Raw genomic sequence first — 8,070 nt, 5'->3', positions numbered from 1 at the left:
GGCAGGCAGATCTGAGTTCAAGGCCAGCCTGGGATGTTACACAGAGAAACCATATCTCTAAGTACCAAAAAAGATTAGCTATTGACATTTGATTTTTGAAGGACATTTGATACTTGAAATCACTTTAACACATCTGAGTATGTATTTCCTTAAGTGACATATAACTGTAGTGCATTTGGCCATATACTTGGCAAAACAAAAACATAAAATTCTATGTGTAGGTGTATGTCACAAAATATACAGCCTGTCTCTCTCCCATGTTATTCTCTCCTAGCACATTGTGGGATCTGGAGGTCAAGTCAGACCTGTGAACAAGCCCAGAGTCATCTTACCAGGCCTCACAAGTTGAGGCCAACCAGTGTTACAATCAAGCAAAAACAAAAAAAACAAAAACAAAAACAAAAAAAAAAAAAAGAGAGAGAGAAACCAGTTTCTCAAAGAGGTCTGGAAAACTGCCCAGCATCTCAAGAGTCCTTGTTGCTTTTTTTTTTTTCTTTTAGTCCTAAATCACAGCACTTGGGAGGTAGGGGCAGGTTGAGCTCTATGAGTTCAAAGCTAGACTGATCTACATAGCAAGTTCCAGGCCAGCCAGAACTACACAGTAAGATCCTATCTTAAAACAAAAACTAAGGGGCTGGGTGATGGCTCAGCAGCACTTAAGAACACTTACTTGTTGCTCTTACAGATGAGTGAGGTTCAGTTCCCAGCACCCACCATGGCGGCTCACAACTCTGTAATTCCAGTCCAAGGGATCCAACACCCTCTTCTGGCCTCCTCCAGTACTATACACTAATGGTGCACAGACACACATGCAGACAGAACATCCATACACATAAAATGAAAACAAGGAAGTTGAAAACAATGTTAGGGGTGATGACAGATACCTGTGATGCCAGCACTCTGCGGGCTGACGCAGGACGATCACTTGAATGCCTGAGTTCAAACTCAGCTTGTACAGCATAGTAAGACTGTCTCCAAATGAAAATTGATCTGAATGTCATAACCATTGTGAATGTCTCAGATACAGGATTCCGAACATAAACTGCTGGTCATCTCCTGAGGCTGAGGCTCTGTCCTGACACCCTTTCTTTTGCCTTCTCTTCAGAGTGGTGGACAATGAAGGAACTCTGCAACTGAAGAGAAGCTTCCCCATTGAGCAGAGCTCACACCCTGTGCGCAGTATCTTCTGCCCCCTCATGTCCTTCCGCCAGGGGGCCTGTGTGGGTGAGTGCTCAGGAGCAGGGGACCCGGGTAACTGGGAAGAGACCAGTACTACTGCCAGCCTGGCTCCATCATCATGACACCCTGATGCCATGAAATCCTGGGCCTTGTGGTCTCTTATGCCCTAACAGCCTCATGCCTAAACACTTTCAACATGGAGCCACAAACACCTTGGGAATTTCATAGCTGAGACAGAGACCCCACACTTCCCTAAAACCTCCCATACTGCCCATAGAACCAACAGAGGCAGATGTACTCCATCTAGGGATGGTTCCTTTTAGACTACCCCAAGCTACGTGAGGCCCTCCCACCTCACATAACCTCAAGGACTTCCCACGAGGCTCCTGATCCTCTCTCCCTCTTATCCGGACAGTGACAGGCAGTGAGGATATGTGTGTTCACTTCTTTGACGTGGAGCGGGCGGCCAAGGCTGCTGTAAACAAGCTGCAGGGCCACAGTGCACCTGTGCTTGATGTCAGCTTCAACTGTGACGAGAGTCTGCTGGCCTCCAGTGACGCCAGTGGCATGGTCATCGTCTGGAGACGGGAGCAAAAGTAGGGTTCTGCCAGCCCTGCGCTGCCCACCGTTCCCTCCTCTCCCTCCAGTCTTGTGTTGTAAATAAAATTTCTGTGGTTGTGTTGAGGGGCAACTCCCAGGTCTCCCACGAGGGGGCAATAGGGAGCACTGAGCCCTCCAGTGAAAGGGAGCTCACTTCCTCAGTTGTGCAGTACTGTGTTCATCCATGCAACAGCACTGAGTATATCTGCTGTGATGTGTCACGTAGTTGTGCAGTCAGTAGACAGGAATGAGAGAGAGCACCTGCTGTGTTGTCAGGAACTGTTCTGAAAAGGACGGGTACTGCTGGGGCCTCAAGCAACAGAAATTCCCGCCCTGGTACACGAAGTACAGCCATTCCTTGGAGTATGATTTGCTTTATAATTTTTCAACTTTTTGACCTTACAGTGCTACAGAACCACACACATACACCTGGTCTTGTTTTTCTACTTTCTGTAAGGTGTTCAGTGAATTACATGAGCTAGTCAACATTTTGTTATAAAATAGACTTTGCATTAGGTGAGTTTGCCTACCTGTAGAATAATGTCACTGTTCTGAGCCCATTTAAGGTAGGTGGGGCTAAGCTAGGGTGTTTGGTAGGTTAGGTATATTAATGCATTTTCGACATACGCTAGTTCAAGTTAAGGCAGATTGGTTGGGGTCTAACCCTATTGAATGGAGAAGCATCTGTATATAAATAGACTAGGCAAAGATGGGCGGTGTGGAGACAAAGAGGGAGGAAAGGGATGAGGTTGCAGGGACGGGAGCGGGGAGCTTCTTTTGGTGATGTCATTTGAAGATCTGAATGAACTGAGGGGGGTGGTAGAAGAACGTCCTCAACAGAAAGAAAGGTCAGCGCAGAGGCACCGAGACTGGGGTGTGACACATGACGTTAGGTCTGGAGGGCTTCGTGGGCCATGCTGAGGAGCTTGCCTTTTCCTGGGTGAGGGAGGTTGGGGTGCAGGAACAGACAGCAATGGAGAAATTAGGAGAGGAATGAATGGTGAGTTCAGCCCCAAGGGTTTCATCAGATTCAATTGTAAAAGTTCCCAACCTGACAGCTTCTGGCTAGGTGGACCCCACTCTTTTCTATGCATTGACTCGTGGCCCCCAACCAGGGAGCAGAAGTGGTGAGCTGAGTTCCTGGAGTTCTAGACTGGCATGCAGGCAGCCGTGGACTTGGGTTGAGCTACAGCTCCTGCTGTGGGGAGGAAGGAAGAGAAAATCTGTAAGCTCACCCCTAGCTCCTCCCATGTCCATCCAGGGCCCTAATTTAAGCCTTGACCAGCTCAGAGACCAAATGCTAAACTAGTTCATTATTGGATATTGGCAAGGAAATAAGTTCCAAAAGCATTGTCAGTGGTTAGAATCTTGAAGAAATTTCAGTTTGAAGAATCACCAGGGGCTCTTACAGCTAATTCTCCCAGATCCTTGTGCTGCTGCTACATTTGCATCAGTTGGAACCTCAGCTAACATCTTGGGACTTCAGAGTCACCTACCTGGTAGCACAATATTGCTGAGCTGTGGAACTAACAGCAGCTCTTTGAGGGAAGAAGATACTTCCCTGTTTGTTTAATCTGTCGTTTAATAGTATGATCACTTGTAGCTAAAGCACTTCTGGCTCCATCAGACAGATCTTAGGCAAATGGTTATGAAATAATGATATGAGTGAGCTAGACTGGTCATGTTGTCAAAATCGTGTGTGTGCCAACATTCCTAACCCAGCTTCAGGGTCAGTGATTACCTGTGAAGACAGACAGAATAGCTGACGGGAAGGGTACCACACACCAATTAAATGCTAATCTTCAGTGAGGCCCTCCCAAGGATAACAGTTCAGACCTGTGTGGTAACTCTGCCTCACCAAGTAGATACAGTTCCAATCAAGGTCTACAGGTAGCAAGATAATTGGGGGAAATACCAGTTTTCTCTAACTTCCATTTCTTCACGCTCTCCATTTTTCTTTAATGAGTGGTTTCAGGATGATTGATGACTATTGTTTGCATGATTTGGGGGCTTTCCTCCTTGTAAAATTTTTGAGGTGGCAGAATCAACATTCTACTTTAATTTCATCTTGGAGACACTTTTGACTCACAACCTACAGGAACCTAAACACTGAGTAAACAAGAAAGAATAAAAAATAATAATGCTATTGGTCAACCTTGGGCCTCTCTTACTTCGTCATCACTGTGCCTCTGGCTTGACATCAGACTTTCCATCATCCCATTGGATCTAGTCGTGCTCTACGCCCTTTGTCTAGTTTTGACCAGAGGTGGTAGCCAAGTGCTGCTCTATCATGAGCAACTCGGGGCTGAGCCTGAAGCTGCGCGTTTCCTCAATTATCCCCACCGGTGTGTACCGCTACTCAAGCCTAAAACCTGAGCTTCCACCAACAGTTGTCTGCCCATCTGACTTTGAATGGGAATATGGACTTCTGTTATTTTTGCTCTGATGAGTCTCAATCTTAACCTTGTATCTGGAATTCTAGTATTTTACCATCAGTTCCCCTAATGTTACCAGTTACGACCTCTCTACTAGCAGGAAATGCCCATGGGATCCAAACTTAAGCCCGGGCCTCTGTCAACTGTTCTACCATTACTGTCTCTTTGGTCTGGCCTCAGATCTGGGCATTTGTTTGGTTTTGTTCCTAGGGATGGAGCCTGGACCTGTGTGTGTGCTTAGCAAAAGTTCTGCCACTGAACTATAAATCTGTTCCTTGGTATTTCCTACTGTTTCCTTCACCAATGCCTATCTGCTGTGGCCTCAAACTCAAACACTGTTTTGAGACAGAGTCTGTGTAGCCCAGGCTAGCCTCTAACTGTCTTCCTGCTTCAGCCTCCCAAGTGCTGGATTACGGGCATTCACCACCAAGCCTAGCCAGATATTTTGGAGTATTATTTTGTTTCAGTTTAAAATAATTTTACTTTATATGTATGGTTGCTTTGCCTGTATGTATGTCTGTGTGCCGTCAATACCTTTGGTATCCACAGAGGCCAGAACGGTGTCAGGTCTCCTGGAACTGGAGTTACAGACGCATTTGTAGGCTACATGTAGGTGCTGGGAACCAAACCCGGGTCCTCTGAAAGAATAACTGGTGCTCACAGCCACTGAGCCATCTCTCCAGCCACCAGATACTTTCAATTCTACTGTTGTTGGCGTCCGTATGGCCTACTCTGAAACCTGGATCTCTGTGGATGCCTCCACCATCAGGACCTTTACTCTTAGCTTCGGTCTCCTTAACCCTTCCATCAGTGTCATGGTATCCTACCTCCAACTTGGGACTCTGCTTCCACTCTCAATCCATCTTTCCAAGACCATTGAGTCCAGATCTGGGGTAACTCATGAGCAATGCTCTTCAGCTCCAAAACCTGAAAACTTAAGCCTGTTAGTTTTTCCATACCAGTGCTTCTGGGACCTCAGTACTGTAGTCCCTCTTGATTCATTTCAGATCTTCCCTCAACTTCTGTCCTCTCTTCTTTTTCTTTTCCCCACTGCCACTGGCCTCTAGTTTCTATTCCTCTATAACTACTCTTAACATGCCTTATACTCTTGTGTCTGTTAACTCTTCTATTGGTGAAATTATTAAGGCCACTCCACGTAGTTAAAAGGGAGGTTTATTTTGTGGGGTAACTTACAAATGAAGGGGTAGGTTACAGGGTCTGGCAAGGGTATAGCGCAGTCCGGCGGGGCTCTCTGGAGAACTCTGCTCGGTCTACCTCCAGCATCCAGGGTCCTGGAACCAAGAGCGAGACCTCCTCTTCATCCTCGGTCTTCCACTTCCTTCTCTGCCCTGCCCTGTGGGCGTGACCATTACTGACGCCTCAATGGGAGTTGGAACTTCCAGGCCAAGGCTGGGATGGCTACCCACTACACTATTCTGTGACCTTTTCTACTTGGTTCTAATCCTAAACTCCCCTAAACTGTTTCACCACACTGTCCTTTTTTAGTATTTAGTATTGAAATTCTGGATGAATATTCTTTGGCTTAACCTTGCATCTAGGTTTCTTGGTTAATAGCCCACCACCACCAACACTCTGCTCCAGCTGAATGTTTGTGAACTCTAGCACTATCAAGACATGTCTGGTCTGACCTTGAATCAGACTCCATAAAAACCTCCTGTGGAGGCTGGAGAGATGGCTCAGAGGTTGCTGCTCTTCCAGAGGACCCAAGTTGGGATCCCAGCACCCACATCAGTTGGCTCATAACCACCTTTAACTGCAGCTCTCTAGTGGCGCTCAATCCTTCTGGCTTCTGCAGATAGATATACACACATGGCACACACATACATAGACATACACACATGTACAAGACATGATTTCTCTATTTAGCCCTCATTGTTCTGGAACTCACTTTGTAGACCAGGCTGCCCTCAAACTTAGAGATCTGCCTCCCAAGTGCTGAGTCTAGGGGCATGCACCACCACTGCCCAGCTCATACAATCTTTTTGAAGTAGAAGTCTTTTTAAATTTTTGTTTATATTTTTCATTTTTATTTTATGTATATGAATGTTTTGTCTGCACACGGGAGCCTGGTGCCTATGAAGGTCACAAAGAGAGCACCAGACCCCCTGGAACCACAGTTACAGATGATTGTGAACCACCATGTGCACTTTGGGACTCCAACTCGGGTCCTTTACAAGAGCAAAAAGCTTGCTGGGCCTCTTAAGCAGAGGTCTTGTTAACTATACAACCACTATTCCTCTGACATAGCCTTGAACTCCGGCTTCCATGAAATCATCTAGTTTAATTGGGGGAGACGTGTTGTCTCTGCAAACACCAGGGTTGGCAGAGTCATGACACTTGTGAGGCAAGAAGAAAATCTGGGGCCAGAGAAATGGCGCAGTTGGTAAGAACATGGGCTGCTCTTACAGAGGACCTGGGTCCAATTCTCAGCACGCACATGACAACTCACAGCTGTCTGTAACTCCAGGTCCAAGGAATCCAGCATCCCCACACAGACATGCATGCGGGCAAAAATGCCAATGCACATACAATAAAAATAAATAAATAATTTTTAAAAAGTCACATCAGCTATTGTTCCTATGGCTACAAATACCCAAATATCCAGCAGTGATGGACCAGGTGAGTTCTTCAATCTTCTCACCTATCTCTCACACAGGACCTTACACAGAACCTCTCCAGAAGACAGACATTTATTGAGGACGTGATATGTGTCAGGTACTGGGCCTAAGCATTCCATGGGTTTGCAGAGATGATTGACGTTCCCCATGTGATCAACAGAACCAACGGTCAGTTGGGTCACAGGAGGATTTTTATCAGAGTTCTCCAAGTGTTGGGTCCCTTGAAAGGCAGTTTACTGTGGTTTTGAGAACCGAAGGTTCATGCTAGGAGGGCGGCTTAAAGCGGTTCTGAGAGTCTTGGGTCCCTGGATCTAGCTACATTGTAAGTCCTGATATCAGTAGTTAACAGACGTCCCAGCAGCTTCATAGGTCCGTTTAGGCAACCCTCCCCTCGTAACCTGACCATAGCCTTGAGACAGCGTATTGGGATGCGGTGTCTGGGCTGTCAGGTTCGACTCCCCCCTCCCCTTTTTCCCTCTTCATGAGCCGCTCTGCCCTGATCTTTTGTTTCCCTCATACATTTCACTCCTCTGATCTCCCGAATTTGGTTCTCTGAGCCACGTGAGCGGGATGGGAGGAAACTCAGGAGAAAAAGCCATACTTTTAGTCCTTACAAGTGTTATCTCCTGTCATCTTTTTTTAAAAATGGTTTTTGGTTTTTGGCTGGTCTCAAACTCATAGAGGTCCTCCTGCCTCTGCCTCCCTAGTCCTCAGAGTAGACTCGTGCCCCACCACTGCCCTGCACGATACTGGCACTTTTAAAACAAGTTTCATAGATGGAGAGATTATGAGCTACAGCCAAGATTGATTAAAAAAAACTTAACCAGTGGTTTGGAGAGTCCCTGAATATCCAATGAATGAGCTGGAAGTCAGAATGGGGACCTAGAAACTGTGAAGGTGAGGCATGAAGTGAGGAAGGATGGGGGCTGGAGATATTGTGTGTCTTGAACCTGTAAGATCAGCACATTTCAGCCTCTTTCTTCTACTTTTAGATAAACAGTGCATTGCTAACTCTTTGTACCCTAGTGTCCTTAGGTAGAAGTAGAGTGTTCTGAGTCTTAGGTCTGTGGAAATGGGTTTAGCTAGGTTATCAGTTTTGATTTTACCAGCACGCTTTAGCCTGAGTCACATGGGTCATAGTCTTTTTGTATGCCATTTGAGGGGCCGCAATGCCACCTGGGAGTGCAGCCTAGGGGCAGAGTTCTTGATTTGCAGGG

General features: G+C 46.4%; 1 long non-coding RNA gene across 1 annotated transcript; it reads left to right on the top strand.

The window, feature by feature from the left end:
• Positions 1-1,074: 1,074 nt before the first annotated feature.
• LOC118573894 lies at positions 1,075-3,933 on the top strand. The gene is made up of 2 exons (XR_004943680.1): positions 1,075-1,224; positions 1,595-3,933. It is a non-coding gene; the product is annotated as an uncharacterized LOC118573894 (long non-coding RNA).
• Positions 3,934-8,070: the final 4,137 nt, after the last annotated feature.

This window comes from Onychomys torridus, chromosome X (assembly GCF_903995425.1).
Source record: "Onychomys torridus chromosome X, mOncTor1.1, whole genome shotgun sequence".
Lineage (NCBI taxonomy): Eukaryota > Metazoa > Chordata > Mammalia > Rodentia > Cricetidae > Onychomys > Onychomys torridus.
Note: the sequence above shows the minus strand (reverse complement) of the source record. Positions and strands in the feature narration are given on the sequence as shown.